The sequence below is a fragment of the Callithrix jacchus genome, chromosome 3 (genome assembly GCF_049354715.1).
Source record: "Callithrix jacchus isolate 240 chromosome 3, calJac240_pri, whole genome shotgun sequence".
Taxonomy (NCBI): Eukaryota; Metazoa; Chordata; class Mammalia; order Primates; family Cebidae; genus Callithrix; species Callithrix jacchus.
The window spans coordinates 159,592,736-159,611,375 of NC_133504.1; the positions used below are offsets into that span (position 1 = coordinate 159,592,736).

General features: G+C 32.6%; 1 long non-coding RNA gene across 7 annotated transcripts in view; it reads right to left on the reverse strand.

Annotated features, from left to right (window-relative positions):
* LOC118152331 (uncharacterized) overlaps positions 1-18,640 on the reverse strand; it is a 219,653-nt gene that overhangs the window by 117,937 nt on the left and 83,076 nt on the right. For 4 of the 7 annotated variants that reach the window (XR_004741005.3, XR_004741001.3, XR_004740999.3 and 1 more), the window contains one exon: positions 4,213-4,250. The exons of 1 other annotated variant lie outside the window; for it this stretch is intronic. This is a non-coding gene — a long non-coding RNA (uncharacterized LOC118152331). Of the gene's footprint in view, positions 1-4,212; positions 4,251-18,157; positions 18,370-18,640 lie in introns of all 7 variants that reach the window. 2 more of the 7 variants (XR_008480265.2, XR_008480264.2) reach the window with 1 other exon arrangement.

Consider the following 18,640-nt stretch of genomic DNA (forward strand, 5'->3'; position numbering starts at 1 on the left):
TGTTTGTAATTCTCTTCATTTTTTAATGAGATCTAAACTTTTCAGCTGTGAATATTTCCATTTAATCTAAATTTTCTTTTTACACATTAACAATTTCTAATTAAATTTGGGAGAAATTTTTTACTAAATCTGGATGTCAAAGTTGACTTTTCTCTTTGGCACTAATATGCTGTTTATTTTTGGGACCTGTATTATTTTTGATGAGAGTCATAGTTCATACATAACATTTTGTCCCTGTGAGTATAATGCCTTTTTTTTGGAAGAGGTTTCTGACGTGGTTTGTCTCTAGGTTCCCAAGCAAATCTCACCTTGAATTGTTATAATCTCCATATGTCAGGAGTGGAACCAGGTGAAAATAATTGAATCGTGGAGGTGGTTTCCCTCATACTGTTTCCATGATAGTAAGTGAGTTCTCACAAGATCTGATGGTTTTATAAGGGCTTTCCCCCTTGCTCAGCACTCATTTTCTCTCCTGCCACCCTGTAAAGAGGTGCCTTTTGCCAGGATTGTTAAGTTTCCTGAGGCGTCACCAGTCATGTGGAACTGTGGCATAGTAGCATAAGAACAGCCTGAGTTCTTCAGAAGTCTTTTTATTTTTCTATTAAGCAACTTAACTCTTTGCTCAAGTACGTCCTCCATATTTATTTTTCTTGAACTGTACTGAGTTTCTTGGACTTATGCGTTTTTATTTTTCACTCATTTTGAAAAAAATGGAAATTATCTCTTTAAATATGTATTCATTCCTATTTAAATATTTTTTTTATTCTTAATCTTCACTGTCCATTGCTCAATTCCTGAAATTATTCTATGTATTTTTTCCATTTTCACAGGTGTTTACCTAGGGAATTACTATGGTCTAAATATTTAACAAAATTTCTATGTTGAAGTCTAATCCTCAATGTAATTAGGAGGTGGGAAATTTGGAGGTAAAGCATTTGGGAGGTGATTAGATAGTGAGGACAGAGCTTGCATGAGTGGGATCAGTGTCTTATAAAAAAGACCTTAGAGAGTTCCTTTGCCCTTCTATCATGCCAAGTTATAATGAGATGATGGCCACCTGTGAGGAAGTGAATCATCATTAGACCCAAAATCTGTCAGCCTCTTCATCTTGGACATTCCCTCCTCCCAAATTTTGAGAGATAAGTTTTTGTTGTTTATATATCATTCAGTTTGTGGTATTTTGTTGTAGCAGTTAAAATGGCCTAAGATAAAGGGTTATGTCTGACAAAAGCCTCTCCATTATGGCCAAAAATAATGTTTATTTCATTTCAAATGTATTTATTTTCTTCTTCTTCCTTTTAGAATACATGACATACCAGAAAGGGGAAAATCATCTATCTTATTTTCAATTATTTTAAACTATTTTCTTGTCATCAATATCAATGAACAATACACATTAATTCATTCAAGGATTTAAGCTATTATTTGAGGACATTGTTTTATAATTCTCTTATCAGTTGATCCTAAGTATAGGTACAGATATGAAAATATTTAAAATGCTCTAATTCACGGTGCTGAAATTCATTTAGTATAGTGTTAAAGTGGTTCTCATTGTTTAGAACTAAAATGTATTCAAACTTGTGGTACACATTACATTCTAGTGATTATTCAATATTAAAAATATCAACTATGGATGTAGCTACTCCGAAAATATTGTGTTGAAGTAAAAAAAAAGTCAAGAAAAACATAATGAAACTGGATTAAAACATCACAAAGAAATGTCAATTATAAAACACTGGGAAATCTTTGTATCTGTATACACTAAGTCATGTTTATCCTGTAAAGATAACTTTGAAAGAAGATGATTTAAAGGGAAAGGCACACTTGCAAAATTCATGACTTAGTGTCTATGATATAAATATACATTTATTAAACCTAATAATAGATTTGTTAAATTGAAATTATTCCATAAAATCTAAAATAAAGGGGCTCTGAGAAACTTAAGGAAATCCAATGTAGAAACAGTCAAGTAAAATAGCACAGATGCATTCCACATTTTGGTAAAATGTAATATATTTGTAGTTATATTTTGTGAGAAGTGAGCATTCATATCCAAATATATAATGTAATTTTGAATATTTAACTCCTAATGATAGGAGATAACTGAATAGTTGAAAAAATAAAATGGGACTATCAGTCCACATATTTCATCAATAATTTCAAATAAAATTTTTGACGTTTTTTATTATAAATTATTTTGATTGAAAATTATGTTTCAGTATTATATTTTTATTTTTTCATAAATTATAGGCAGTATATAGGAAATTTTGTTTTGTTTTTTATGTTCAATTTATTCCTAAGCTATGTATAATACATGATTATAAACTGTGTATTTATATATTATGTCAAAGATTATATATATGTATATATATACTGACACACACCTTTAATCTTTCAAATTTTATTCCCTTTTAAAACTCTCTTACATGCCGTGTATGTAAAATCAACAAATTTAGGATATATTTATAAATTTTTATATATGATGTATTAATTTATATTTTAGCCCACAAAAAATTATAACATGTAAGCTTATTTGTTTATTCTGAGACATTTTTTATTATATTCATCCATTAGGCAATTACAGTAAAATAAATTTTAATTAAGTAATTATCTTTTCTTATTTTGTACCAATATTTTTCCTCCCTACAAACTTTTTGATATTTGGCACTTACAATTTTAAATCAGGGCCTTTTCACATGAACTTAGGTTACTTTACAAATTTATTTTTTATTTATAGGAAAAGCAACTTTTTAATTAATGTAAATTAAATTATGAACAATGTTGTAATTTCAGTATATGTGTCCCTTTAAAATTTATATGTTGAAATACAATCATACATATATATCACGAAGAGGTGGTGCCTTTTGGGAAGTGATTAAATAGGGAGAGCCCTACCATCATGAATGGACTAGTGCTCTGCAAAAGGGGTTGAAGGATTTACTCTGGTGCCATTTTTTTGCATCTTCTGCCATAGGAGGACACAGTAACCAGGCTTTAACTTTGAAGCAGAGAGCAGCCCTCTCCAGACATTGAATCTGTCGGTGCCTTGATTTTGTACATCTCAGCCTTCAGAACTGTGATAATATAAAATTATGTTTATATTGTATTTATTAATAGCCTATTCCCATATATTGTTGCAGCCTGAAGGGAATAAGATGCTATATCCACATTCCATTATTTTTTCAAATTGTGAATTTGAGAAGATTTAACTAAACTTGAGGATGATATAATTACTACTGTTCATTGTTAAAAATAAGGTAAATCTTATAGATACGTATAAATATACAAATAAACTTTTAAATATCTCTATACTATTGTACCTTGAAACAATATGAATTGTCTTAGTAGTCAATAATTTCTTATTAGAATTTTGAAGCACTTTGAATTTTTTCATACTAGTACTGATATATTTGTTCATTCTCAAGTTGCCAGTAACTTTACATTTGTTTTTCTGTTTATAAAACTGGTATGTATCTAAGTACAATTGTGCGCCCTTGTCATTCCAGCTATTCGGTAGGCTAAAGAAGGAGAACAACTTTAGCTGAGGAGTTCTTGATCAGCCTGAGCAACATAAAGAGACTCTCTCTCTCTCAAAAAAAAGGTGTATGTATCATTGTATACATAAAGAAAAACAAAAAACCTAAAATGGTCTAAAGAAGGTGAGACTATTAAGAGAAAAACACCTTTTGTGTCAAAACTTAAAGATATCCCCAGTTAACACATTTTGCTGTATGCATACCTTTCTATATGCACACACGTGAGCAAATACTCATTTATTCAGTTTTTTCTACATATAATAGATATATATGTCTTGAGTACCTACTCTATGATAGGTATTGTTCTCAATTATAGAGATATAACACTAGCTAATCCTCTTTAAGCTTACATTTTAATGAGAAGAGACAAATTAAAATGAAGAAGCTCATGATAATAAAGAATGATTGTAATACATGTCAAAAGGCTAAGGAGGGGATGGATATGCACTATAATGAGGTAGGAAGGGCTAACACAAGCTGAGAATTTGGAAGGCTTCTGTGACCTTGGTGAGTAGAGAACCTGAAAGATAAGAGGGAGACAGCTGTGTGAAAAACAAAAGACAGGGAGTTCAAGAGGCAGTGTAATTACCCATCATTTCATTGTACCATAATTTATTACACTACCCCCATTAACACCTACAAACCTCACTCACCTCTCATACATGTCTGTACTTACTTTTGTAGAATCAGTTCTTAGAAGTGGCCTTTTCTGCCCTATTGGGATGTAAATTTATTATTTTAAATACATTTCACTTGAGATAGTACATTTATTTTTATTCTACCAATTTTGGATATGTGGAGATCAGTTTAAGCATATGGTTATAAACATTATATGTTGTGAGTTCTTTTTTGGAGTTTAATCTGAAAGTTCAAAACTGATTTCTCATTGGTTTGAATTTCATTTATTTGTTTATGAGTGAGATGGCTATCCCTTATATACACACGGATTACAAACAGCTCTGGAGCCAGCCCTCCTTGGTTTAAATTCTAGTCCCTCTAATTACAGGATGAACGACTTGGATAATCTATTTAACCCCTATGCCTATTTTTTCATTAACTTAAAATTAGAAATAAAGATAATAATAGTGCTACATCACAGGATCATTTGTGAGTAAAATAAAAAACCTCTAAAATATTAAAATATTAGCAATACACTTGCCAGACAGTAAGCATTAAATTATGTTAAAAATGTCTTAGAAGTAGTAGTTATAATATTAATTATTATTGTCTGTATAAAATCTGTACTTTCATTTAATATTATTAATATTATTCTGTTTTTTGTACATTTTACTTCATGTTGATTCGTTTAGTTCTTCTGTAGTTTTTTTTTTTCTTTTTTTTTGAAAACAGATCTTTAAAACCATTTTAAATATTAATGCATTGATTTGGAATTTTCTCCAAGCTGCAGCAGTTTTCCAAGTTGGTTGTTCATCTAAAATATTAATTATGGAGTGTTTTTTCAATAAAATAAGTTTATATTTTCTAAGGTATTAATATTTTCACTTGCAGTTTCTGGCTTTAACATTTTAATAAGTAAGTACTATGATATAATTTAACTTCTAAACTTCTTCATTTGACTTTCTTCTTAATGCTTTTATGAATTAAAAAATAAGATCCTTGGAAATCTATATAGGTCATATTTTTCTATGTGATCTGCATCAATATCTATGACAAAATTCAAACTTCTGTTATATATTTGTATGATGAATTAATGGATATTTTAATAATGAGTCAATTTTGGATTTTTAAAATGACTCCAATTGTTATGGTTGAAAATTATTTTGTTATATAAGATTCTTTTTGTAAGTTATTTATGAATGGAATATATATGTATGTGTGTATGTGTATATATATGCAGTCATACATTTTACTGGTCCATAGTATTCTTTTTTCCTTTGTTTTTTTGGAAGTTTTAATTTTCATTTTAGCAATTTTAATCATATATTTTCCATCAAAAAATTGGGGCATATTTGTGCATAATTGTTTATGTTAATTCATGATCTATCAATAACTATCAATAAGTTAAAAAACTATTATATTTTTTCTATTCTAAATGCGTCTTAAAAGTCAAGAAAGCTGTACTCTTACAGAAGATTTGAAAGTACTCTTCAAACTCTAAATGGTGTCTTTTACAATCTTTTAAAGTATATTGGTAGTTGACTAGTCTAAAATATGTTCTAAATTTTATTCATAGAAGTCCTCTCAACCATGATTTATTTAAACATAATAGGTGCCCAGTAATAAATTAATGTAATAAATAAATGGTCTAAATAATTATTAATTCAGCAAAATACACATTCATTATTCTCATATTTAACTTAATGCAAATGCTAGTAATACATTACTAGCATTTGCATTAATTAATACACATGTCAATCATTTTTGTAAAATGTATTCTGTAATACCGACTTTTCATCATCTTAACACTAGTTCCTTTTTCTTTTCTACTTATGGCTTTCTTGGAAGCATTGCTGAGTCTTTACAGTAAATGAATGTGGTAATATCTATTTTGGACTTTCTGAATGTAATCACCACAGCTGTGTTTTATTTTTGGGAGGGTTTCATTTTTCAGCTTATAAAATTGTAGGGAAGATGATGAGATAAGTAGAAAGTAAGTAAAAGCTCCGACTCAAGGATGGGAAACATTCCATCCTGCTCTCAAACCATAATGATAAAGAAAATTTGTTTTACCCCCTATGGAATGGAAATTTTAGATAGAAACAATAACAAAGGTTTTCTATTCTTACCTTCTTCATGCATATTACTGATTTGAAATTATTTCAGTAACAATCTCATGATATTCAGGGATATGTAGATCGCTGTAGCTGTGCATAACTTTTTGACAACTTAGCATATTTGGAGGAAACAAACTATGACTCGTATGTCAGTCTAAACCGTAAAATGCATGCCAGAAAATAAAGTTTTGCAAGGATATTCCCACATCTACCTTGTGCCCTTCACATCTAACCTTGTTTTTACTATGGAATGTTTAGTGCTGTAATCATATTTTTCTATTAAAAAATTTAAGACATAATTATGTATGTTAATTTATGATCTATCAAAATAGTCCCTAAAGTATTTCTGGTTTTATATGATCTTTTGAAAACTTGCCACTGCATGAATAAGAGCTGAAGCTTATGTTCCTTCCCCTTGAACCTGGGCCAAGTTTTGTGATACTACAAGAAGAGTCTGGCAAAAGTTGGTTATATAATTTCCAAACCTCGGTTCTTAAAGCCACTATAGTTCCCACCTCACCTTCTCTCTGTCTTGGAATAATTGCCCTAGGAACACAGCTACTATACCCTAAGCTCACTTGGATGGAGGTGGGGGCGGCGGTGTTTCAAGCAACATGGATTGGAACCAAAACTCCAGGACCTTAGCCCCAGCTGAGATCTTAGCTCATGGCCAACACCAACCTGCCATCGCAATAAGCAAACTATCTTGGAAGTAGATCTACAGTGTTCAATCGAGTTGCTTCAGCTGATGCTGAGTGGAATAGACAGGTCTTTGACCTATGCTATGTCCAAAGTATGCATTTGTGAGCAAAATAGTTAAATGTTATTTTAAGTTGCTAAATACTGAGGTAGTTTGTTTCTCAGCAACAAATACCCAGAATAGTTGAAGTAAGAAAAATATTTTTCAAACTTTCAGTAAGGTAAATAAATAGCCATAGAAATAAATTCAGATGTTAAAATTCCATGATCAATGCATTACTTTTCATTGTAAAACTCTGTAAGGGAATCTCCACATCTGCCATCATTTTCACTAAAAGTCCATTTCCTACCCAGTTTATACATGGAAATGTCAGACATGTGAGGCCCTTTTTTATCATGTGAAGAATCAAAATCTTAAGGCAGAAACAAAAATTTTGACTTGACATAAAATTTGCAAAAATGGAACCAACTACAATGAACGTTACCTGAGCCTCATGCTCTTGGAAAACAGTTATGGTGACAAAAGCCACATTCCTTACCCCAAACTTTTTTTTTATTTAAAAGAATCTCTCTCCCTATCTGACTTAGAGAGGCCAATCATGAATACTTCTTTGTTTACCTCTGACAAGGTCAGACACAGACTTTCAAATACTCATTCTATGTCTTATAAATGTTTGGTTGAATTATTAATACTTGTCTTGAGCAATGGATCTGGACAAAATTCTTGCAGTGGAACTTAACCATTCCTCAAATGTCCCTGCTGAGAATCTGCTGATACCAGGGATAAATATACTGGTATATACTGGTATATACCAGGCCAGCTGTCCAATAACTCCACTTCCTCATTTCATTTCCCCACACCCAGTTCTTTCTAGCCTTGTTTACTTCTCATAAAAGTTCTTTTTTTTTTTTTTTGCCTCATTTTAATATTACTCTAGATCTCAGGGTAAGCTGGCCCTTTCTTTTGATAGCAATAGTACTTATCCCCACATTAGAAGACTTACTTTCCCCTTGTGTAATAGTCTTTTCCAATAAAGTCGCTCTTTTACTTAAGTCTGGACCTGCTTTCATGTGACAGAACCAATAGTGTTAGTTTGAGAGCTCCCTTTTCCTAGGTCTTGGAACACCAAATAAATGACCCATTCTGTCTGATACCACATCCTGTCTGATTCAATATGATCACTACATCCACAATAGATTGTGTGCTTCGTAAAGGCAGAAAAGTTAATGTTTCTTTGTTAGAGCATTGTATGATCAATCATTTGAAATCAAACCATGCTTATAGGTGTGGGGAAAGAAAAATAGGTAGGAAAGATATATATATATATATATGGCAGTTTGATAGGCATTTCTCTGCAACATTGATCTGGAAAGATTCTGCCCATGCTTAAAACTGCTTTGTGCATTCACTAATTTGTCCAGAAAAAAAATAATAAAACAAGGAACATTGTGTACCAGGAATAATGTATGAGCAGCCAAATATCCTAATCAGAAAATGAGACTTAATGACTTGAATAATTTCTGTGGTTTTTGAAATAAGCCACAACATAATGAATTCATCTGAAAGAATGCCTAATAAAACACCAGTATTCCCTGACAAGGGGGTTGGAGAAAACTAATGTTACTAAGTAACCGGAGGTGGCTCTGCATAGGAAAAGTACAATCCAACATCCATTGTGCACTACGTTTCAGGACAGGTCCTAGAGTTACTACTTGCAAAATGTTTGCAAGCAGAAAAGTAGTGAATTCCCTAAAGATTTCATGCAAGACTCAATTTGCATGACCAGAAATACACACAGACATACTCAATTTATATCAATTTAACATACACAATTTAATATGTACAGTGGCATGCTGGTAATGTTTAATTGCTAGCTTTCTGAGAAGACAAGAACAAACTAGAAATCCCATAAAACTCTGAATTTCAAAGTTTCCTCCATTTTCTCCCTTTTGTCTTTGTAAAATAAATTATTTTGTTTCTCTGATATAAATATTCTTACTATTGTCAATTTCAAACGACCAACTGGAGGTCAATTTTTTCCAGAACCATACTCAATATATATGTGCATTTAGTTTGTGTGTGTTTGTGCATTTGTGTGCATGTGTGCATGTAAACATACTAAGTATTTAAGTGTATATATACTCAAGTATATATTCAGTGTATATTTGTATATATTATATATTCTGCATATACATTCTATATGTGTATGTTTCATATTAAACTGAATTAAACATATTTTGTTTAATATGAAACAAATTAATGTTTCAAAATAAAAGAAAAATGTCCATCTAAAACAGTAAGTACAGTGAAACATTTTGGTTTTGTTTTTCAACATTTATTGATGAATACGACACGTATATATTTTTAAGATATACAACGTGGTGCTTTGATACAGATATACATTCTGAAATTACTGCCACAATAAAGCTAATTAACATATTTACAATCTCACATAGTTATTTTTATTGGTTTGTTTTGTGATGAGAAAATTTAAGATCTACTCTGAGTGAATTTCAAATATACAATACAATATTAATAACTATAGTCACTGTGCTATACACTAGATATTTTACTATGTATTTTAGTAATTATTCACATAAGTTATTTATCCTGAATAACAAGAGCTTTGTTCCCTTTGATCAACAACTTTTCATTTTGCTCAATCCCCAGCTCCTGGAAACACCATTCTGTCTTTTACTTTTATGAATTCTACATGTTTATATTCCATATATAAGTGAGATCACTTGATATTTGTCTTTCTGTGCCTGGTTTATTTTGCTTAGCATAGCATCCTACAGTTTCATCCGTGTAGTTGAAAATGACAGGATTTATTTCCTTTTTAAGGCTGAATAATAATATTTTATCATTTTAAAATAAAAGATAATTCTAAGAGTGCTACCTGAAAACTATGTTGAGAACACTTTTATTTAAGCTGAATTGAATGTGACCATAATGTAATTAATCCATGCTGTGAAGTGTTTTTTGCTTTGTTTTTATTCTTTTATATTAAGAGAATTTTGCATTTTTGTATCTATTTGAGGTGCTCAACATGATGTTTTTTATATACACATACATAGTTCTGTTATTACAGTCAAGTCAGTTAACATATCCATCAATTCACATAATTCATGTGTGTGTGTGTGTGTGTGTGTGTTTGTATTGTAAGAACATATAAAACCTCTCAGAAAATATTGAGCATACAACATAATATTATTAATTATCCTCACACTGTATATTAGATTTCTGTATTTATTTATCCTATATAACTGCATCTTTGCATTTTTGACCTAAGCATTACATTTTCTTTATTCATTTGTTTGTGAATGGACACGGGTTTATTCCAGATCCTGTGAATAATCCTGTAATGAATGTGGGAATGTAGATATCTGTTCAACTTACTGATTTCATTTCTTATGGATATATACCCCAAATCGGATTGCTGGATCATATGGTAGCTCTGATTTTTTCAAGAAACCTCCATGATGTCTTCCACAGTTGTTCAAATTTACATTCTCACCAACGATGTATAAAGGTTTTCTTTTCTGCATATCCTTGCTTAAACTGTAATATTTTGAATTTTTGATAATAGCCATACCAACTGGTATGTGACAATATCTTATTGTAGTTTGGTTCACATTTCCCTGATGATTAGTAATATGGAACACATTTTTACATACCTCTTCAACATTTGTATGTCTTTATTTGACAATTTTGAACAAGTATTTTTTGCATTTTTGAAACTGCACTATATATGATACATTATGAATAAAAGACTGGGCATGATGTTAAGACATAGGAACAACTGCTCAACAAAATAAGAGGGGGCACAAACAGATAAAGAAACATTCCATGCTCATGGTTAGGAAGAATCAATATCATGAAAATGGCCATACAGCCCAAAGTAATTTATAGATTCAACGCTATTCTCATCAAGCTACCAATGACCTTCTTCACAGAACTGGAAAAAACCACCTTAAACTTTATATGGAACCAAAAGAGTGCCTGCATAGCCAAGTCAATTCTAAGCAAAAAGAACACAGCAGGAGGAAACACACTACTGGACTTCAAACTATACTACAAGGCTGCAGTAACCAAAACAGCATGACACTGGTACCAAAACAGAGACATATACCAATGGAACAGAACAGAGACCTAGTAGGCAACACGACATATCTACAACCATCTGATCTTTGACAAACCTGACAAAAACAAGTAATGGGGGAGGGATTCCCTGTTTAATAAATTGTGTTGGGAAAACTGGCTAGCCATGTGTAGAAAGCAGAAACTGGACCCCTTCCTGACACCTTACACTAAAATTAACTCCAGATGGATTAAAGACTTAAATATATGACCTAACACCATAAAAACCCTAGAAGAAAATCTAGGCAAAACCATTCAGGACATAGGAGTAGGCAAGGACTTCATGAACAAAACACCAAAAGCATTGGCAACAAAAGCCAAAATAGACAAATGGGACCTAAGCAAACTCCACAGCTTCTGCACGGCAAAAGAAACAGTCATTAGGGTGAATCAGCAACCAACAGAATGGGAAAAAATTTTTTCAGTTTACCCATCTGACAAAGGGCTGATATCCAGAATTTACAAAGAACTAAAACAGATTTACAAGAACAAAACAAACAAGCCCATTCAAAAGAGGGAAAGGATATGAACAGACACTTTACAAAAGAAGACATACAGGAGGCCAACAAACATATGAAAAAATGCTCATCATCATTGGTCATTAGAGAAATGCAAATCAAAACCATATTGAGATACCATCTCACGCCAGTTAGAATGGCGATCATTAAAAAATTTGGAGACAACAGATGCTGGAGAGGGTGTGGAGAAATAGGAACACTTTTACACTGCTGGTGGGAGTGTAAATTAGTTCAACCATTGTGAAAGACAGTATGGCAATTCCTCAAGGACCTAGAAATAGAAATTCCATTTGACCCAGCAATCCCATTACTGGGCATATATCCAGAGGATTATAAATTGTTCTACTATAAGGACACATGCACACGAATGTTCATTGCAGCACTGTTTACAATAGCAAAGACCTGGAACCAACCCAAATGCCCATTGATGATAGACTGGACAGGGAAAATGTGGCACATATACACCATGGAATATTATACAGCCATCAAAAACGATGAGTTCATGTCCTTTGTAGGTTCATGGATGAACCTGGAGACCATCATTCTCAGCAAACTGACACAAGAACAGAAAATGAAATACCACATGTTCTCACTCATAGGTGGGTGTTGAACAATGAGAACACATGGACACAGGGAGGGGAAAACTACACACTGGGGTCTGTTGCGGGGAATAGAGGAGGGACAGTGGGGGGTAGGGAGTTGGGGAGATAGCATGGGTAGAAATGCCAGATATAGGTGAAGGGGAGGAAGGCAGCAAATCACACTGTCACATGTGTACGTATGCAACTATCTTGCATGTTCTTCACATGTACTCCAAAACCTAAGATGCAATAAAAAAATAAAAATAAAAAAAAACAAGATATAGGAACAAAAGGAACTAATTGCCTTTAAGTAAACTTATCAGAAAACAATGAATAAGAAAGTTTGTAAGTGATATGCTTTGGTAGCACTTTCATACATATATAAATTAACACTGAAAATATGTTTTATTATATCTTTCAATAATTATATTTCTAAATATGCAGATGCAGTCATTTTATTTCTTGTCCAAGTTCCTCAAAGATTTTTTGCTGTATATAAATCTATTGTAAATTTTTCTATTATTTTGGTCTGAATTACTGTAGTAAATTTAAGTACATATAATGGCGACATAATCAGACAGTGATAAAAATGATTGTTGGATTTGCCTTCCAGACAAATACATGCAGAGCTTAGAAAAGCCAGCAACAAGCTGTAGCCAACAGAGCTTTACTGCACATAATTAAGTCAGCATTGGCATTATTATAGTCAAGTGCTTTGGGAAATGGAGTTGACTCTTTTTTTAACACAGGGAAATCGATAAGTCTTTGGGAAGTATATGGTAATCTGTGCTGTAACAAAACATATTCATCTAGACGATTAATTTAAATGAATTTACAAAAAAGGCTATAATTTTGTTGCACAAAATCTGAGCAAGAAATGTGTATAAACTAAGATGACTCATGAAAAAGTTACACTTACCATGCAAAAATCAAGAGAGCACATTTTTCTTTTTATACCTACCAAACAGGTTACAAAAATCTAATGATCTTTTTATCTCTTTCTAAGTGTACTAAGAGTTAGATTCAATTGCTACACTAAAAAGAATAATAAGTGATCTGAAACAAAATGATTTATTTTGCAAAGACAAAAGGGAGAAAATGAAAGTAAAAAGAATTTCTTCAGAAACTACCTTTTGTAACAAATGATCATTGAAAATAATAAATGGCAAAGGAAACATTCTTTTGCAGCAATCCTTGCTTAACATATTTATATCTAAAAGAAATACTTTGGAGCAGGTTATTTTACAGTTCTACTAATTACTAATTTGAAGCTCTTAACGATCTCATTTTATTGAATTTTCGTTTTAAAAATATTTACAAATTGAGAAAACACTATTTCACAAAGTGTCACCAACTGTGAGAAATATTAAAAAAAAAAAAATAAAAGACAGTTGAGTTCCTCTGCAAAGGTATTATTTTTGTTTCTTGTTAAGACATGGTAATATGAGAAGTTCTTAACATAAGACTGATCCCATAAAAAGGGGATAGGCTACTTTATATGCAGTATATACTGAAAAATCATTTGGGATCAGTAGGACTCATTCATTATTAAGGAATTTTATTCTTGGCCTCCTCTCTAGTCCTTTATTTCTTCAATACTGATTAGTTTCTATTGGGAAGCAAACTTTCCCCTTTCATTCAGTTTGCAGCATTTTGGAATTCTGATCCTATCTGGGAGTAGGGCCCTTAGTCAGCCATACTAGAATCATCTAGAATATTTAATAATCTTTAACCTTCTTTGAAATGCCGAGATTGACTTCTTCAGACTTTATATGAATGGATTTGGGAATCTCTAATTTTAGCATTTACAATGATTTTACTCATATTAATAATATAAAACCAATAGCCTAGAGGAAGATTGAAGCTACCTGTCTTGTGCTCATTACAAATTTTCTAAGAATGGCTCATTAACCTTCTTCCTAAAACCAGTTTTAATAACAGCAAAATCGTTTAATTAATATAAAATATGGCATAGATGGAAGACTGTGTTAAATAGGGGAAGACCCCTATTTAACTAGGATGTAATTAATATTTAACTCTTTTTGGTTGAAATGCTTAATGAAAATTGGTCATTTGCAAGAATGTAGCAATAGAAAATTAGTGAGTATCATAATTTTTAGAATTTCAACGTTTTAATATTGTCTTGAGCACTGATTAGCTTTTTTATCATGGGCAATTCACTCAAATTTTTCTCTTATTTAAAAACTCATTCTGATTATAGAATTTATACATACATATATTGCACTTATTAAAATAAAAATTCAAATATTGCATATGATCCTTTAACAATCACTTTCAATATCAGTGCTATTCCAGAAATAGCCACAAACATTGATTTAATTAGATAAATATGCTAATAGACATAAATATAAATATAGATACAAATGTATAACATTTTGTTATACATTTATAGATACAAATGTATAACAATAACAAATGTAAAGTTATTGTAAAATAACTTTACAGAGACCATTCTACTGCACATTTTGTATATAATTTGATTTTTCTGTTTAATAATAACGTATCTACTGAATTTTTCTACATCAGTTATTTGAATACACATTATTCTTCTTAACTGCTTTATCATATGTTATAACATGAATAATACGCAATTGATTTACCCATATCTATACTGATAGCATTTAGGAATCTTCTTTCTTTATATTTTTGTTTTGTTTTACTTTTCCTTTTTATTGTTGTTACTATTATCATCATTGTTTTGAGACAAGGTCTTTCTGTCGCCAGGCTGGAGTGCAGTGGCATGATCTTGGCTCACTGCAACCTCTGCACCCCTGGTTCAAGCCATTCTCCTGCCTTAGCCTCCCAAGTAGCTGGAACCACAGGTGCCTACCACTATGCCTGGCTAATTTTTGTGTTATTAGTAGAGACTGGGTTTCAACATGTTGGCCAGGATGGTCTTGATCTCTTGATCTCGTGATCTGCCCACCACAGCCTCCTAAAGTGCTGGTATTACAGGCATAAGCCACCATGCCTGCCTCAAGGATGTCATATTTTTAAGTGCATAGTGGTGATCCTTTGCATTCTTATTGGCTTGTATTCTATTCATTTTACACATCTGCATTTTTATGCCAAATTAAATAAAGTATATTTATTTATATATTTCTGAAGAATAAAATTCTTTGTCAGTATTCAGTTTTCTGCATTCCCTTGTGTGTTCAAACACTGGAAGTTATTTTATTAGAATTTATCCTCAGCTTTCTTCTCTTGTACTGCCTTGCTTCTCTTAATCTTCCTTTTCTAAGAGAATTTTCTCAACAAATTATCTCCTCTCAGAACTCGAATCTCAAACTCTGGTAGCAAATGAAGACCCCCTTTACTGGAATGAGGTAGAGTATTGCAGTGAGACTTATAAGAAGATTTGTAGCTATGGTAAATGGAGATGGGAATCAGATGAATGTGATGACAACCTAGTACATTACTGTTAGCATTTGAAAGATAAAAGGGAATTTCAAACAAATAGGCTAAGGATTTGGGTGGTTATTGCTAGGTAACAATGATGCATGAAGCAATCTGTTAATTATCAAAGTATGAGAGCCAGAGAGACTCTTGGACAATTTTTAAGGAGGCATTCATCTTTTGCCACCAGAGGGCAGACAGAGTTGAAGACCTAAGTGTAAGCACGGTGGTCATAACTTCAAATAACGTTCAATTATCAGAGAGGGAAAGACTCCCAAGCCAAAGTCAAGATTTTGAGAAGAAAGAGATATGAGACATGGTTAGATGTCTTTCAACACTTCAAATAGGAATGATTCTGAATTCCTCCACTCCTGGGAAATTGGAGTTCTCTGTTCCTATAGCTTTAGGCTCTGTAATTATGAATCCTCTGGGTACAAAAAACAAAGAGAAGCTTTCTTCAGAAGGCATAGTTAGAATTTCAATACATAGAAAATATTACTGCTACCTGGTCATTTTGCCCACCTTATGGCAATAGCTTATTAGGCATAGAAAGAAATTATGCCAACAGAAGTGTGTGACAGCAAGAAGTATTTATTACAAGTATAGAACGATGTTGGAAGAGGCCACAGGCTCTTTCTCTGGTAAACATTACTAAACTGAACTCTCAGACAACAGCTGCATTAACTGATAGGCATATGAATAAACCATTCTGAATCACCAGGCTTGTTCTGCCTTCAGTGATTGAAGCCCAGAAGACATTTTACTATAACTGCATAGGCACTTTCAAGTAAAAAAGGTTTAGCCACACCCTTCATTCTTGACCTCAATTACATATAAGGGGAACCACATCAGGCTAACAGTGAACTTTTTAGCAGAAATATTACAAGCCAGGAGAGATAAAGGGCCTACTTCTAACATTTGTAAAGAAAAAAAAAAAAATCAACCCAGAATATTATATCCCCCCAAAACTAAGCTTCATAATTGTAGGGTAAATAAAATGTTTTTCAGACAAGAAAGAGCAAAAAGAAATGCATTACATTAACCCCACCTTATAAGCGATCCCTTAGGGAGTTCTAAACATGGAAAAGAAAATGCATGCTACCACAAAAACACACTTAAAAACAGAGACCATAGACACTATAAACCAAAAGCACAATAGAAGCTGAAAAGCAAATAGCTTGTATTTTTGCAGGATAGGATCAAAGCTTCACATATCAATATTAACCCTGAATCTCAAATAGTCTAATTGCCCCTAATAAAAAGAAATAGAGTTGCCAATTGATTTTTTTTCAAAAAGGCCATCAATCTGTTGTCTTCAAGAGACCCATCTGACGTAGGCTCAAAGTAAAGGGTTCTAGAAAGACCTACTATGCAAACAGAAATCACAAGAGTTCGGGGTCATTATTTTTGTATCAGATAAAACAGACTTTGAACCAACGACCGTAAAAAGGGGCAAAGAAGGGCGTTACACAATGACAAAGTGTTCAATTTTGCGTGAAGTACCAATCCTAAATATATACGCATCCAATATTGGAGTAACCACATTCATAAAACAAGCATTTCTAAACCTACAAAAAGACTCAGACAGCCACACTAGAATAGGGAGGATCTTTAACATCCCAATGACAGCAATTAGACAAATCATGAAAGCAGAAAACAAACAAACAAGCAATTCTGGAATTAAATTTGACCAATTAGACCATTCAATCTAATATACATCTACAGAAACTTCCCTCATTTGTACATGGAGCATACTCCAAGACTGGCAATATTCTCAGCCATGAAGCAATTCTCAATAGATTCAATGAAGTGTCAAAATCATAACAGCAACATTCTTGGACAACAGCAGAATAAAAATGAAAAAAAAAAAATAACAAGAAGGTCTCTCAAAACAACACAAAATCATGGACACTAAGTAACTTGCTGCTGAATGATATATAAGTATGAAATGAAATCAAGGCAGAAAAAAATTCTTTGAAATAAATGAAAATAGAGACATAATATACCAAAATACATGACATGTAGCAAAAGCAGTGTCAAGAAGAATTTTTATAGAGCTAAATCCCTACGTCAAAATGTCAGAAAAATTTCAGGTTAGTGATCTAACATCACACCTGGAAAAAAAAAAAACAGAAAAACAAGAGCCAACTAACCTAAAAACTAGCAGAAGAAAATAAATAACTGAAATCAGAGCAGAACTGAATGAAATTGAGGCCCCTAAATCCATACAAAGTATTAAAAAAATTAGTTGGGTTTTGAAAGGCTAAACAAGATTGATAAGACTGCCAGCTAATTAAAGAGAGAGAGATTTAAATAGATAGAATCAGAAAGAACAAAGGTGACATCACAGCAAACCCATTGGATATACAAAGGCTGGGAATGTACTAGGTCACATGTGAAGTCAGCATACTACTGCGCCTTGCCTAAGGGCCCTGCTGACTGCTACCTAGCTGCTACTCATGTTCATTCAAGGACCAAGAAGGACCAAGGGTTCTGTAGTCAGCCGGTGGCAAATTCTGCCAGGACTTACCTTCAGGGCAGTTGATTCCCTTTTGGCCAGGGTGGGTCTAGAATTGTCTGGGAGCTATGGCCTAGAATGGGGAATTTAGGACTCTGCTTGGTTTTTTATGTTCTGTGCCTGAGCTGGTAGCCATGTTGAAAGACAAAGTCCTTTTTACTCTTCCTTCTGCTGCCAGAGTGTATTAGTCCGTTTTCATGCTGCTAATCAAGACATACCTGAGACTGGGAAAAAAAAGAGGTTTAATTGGACTTATAGCTCCACATGACTGAGGAGGTCTCAGAATCATGGTGGGAAGTAAAAGGCACTTCTTACATGATGTTGGCAAGAGAAAATGAGAAAGAAGCAAAGCAGAAACCCCTGATAAACCCATCAGAATTTGTGAGATTTATTCACCATCATGGGAAAGCATGTGAAAGACTGGCCCTTATAATTCAATCACCTCCCTCTGGGTCCCTCCCACAACATGTGGGAATTCTGGAAGATACAATTCAA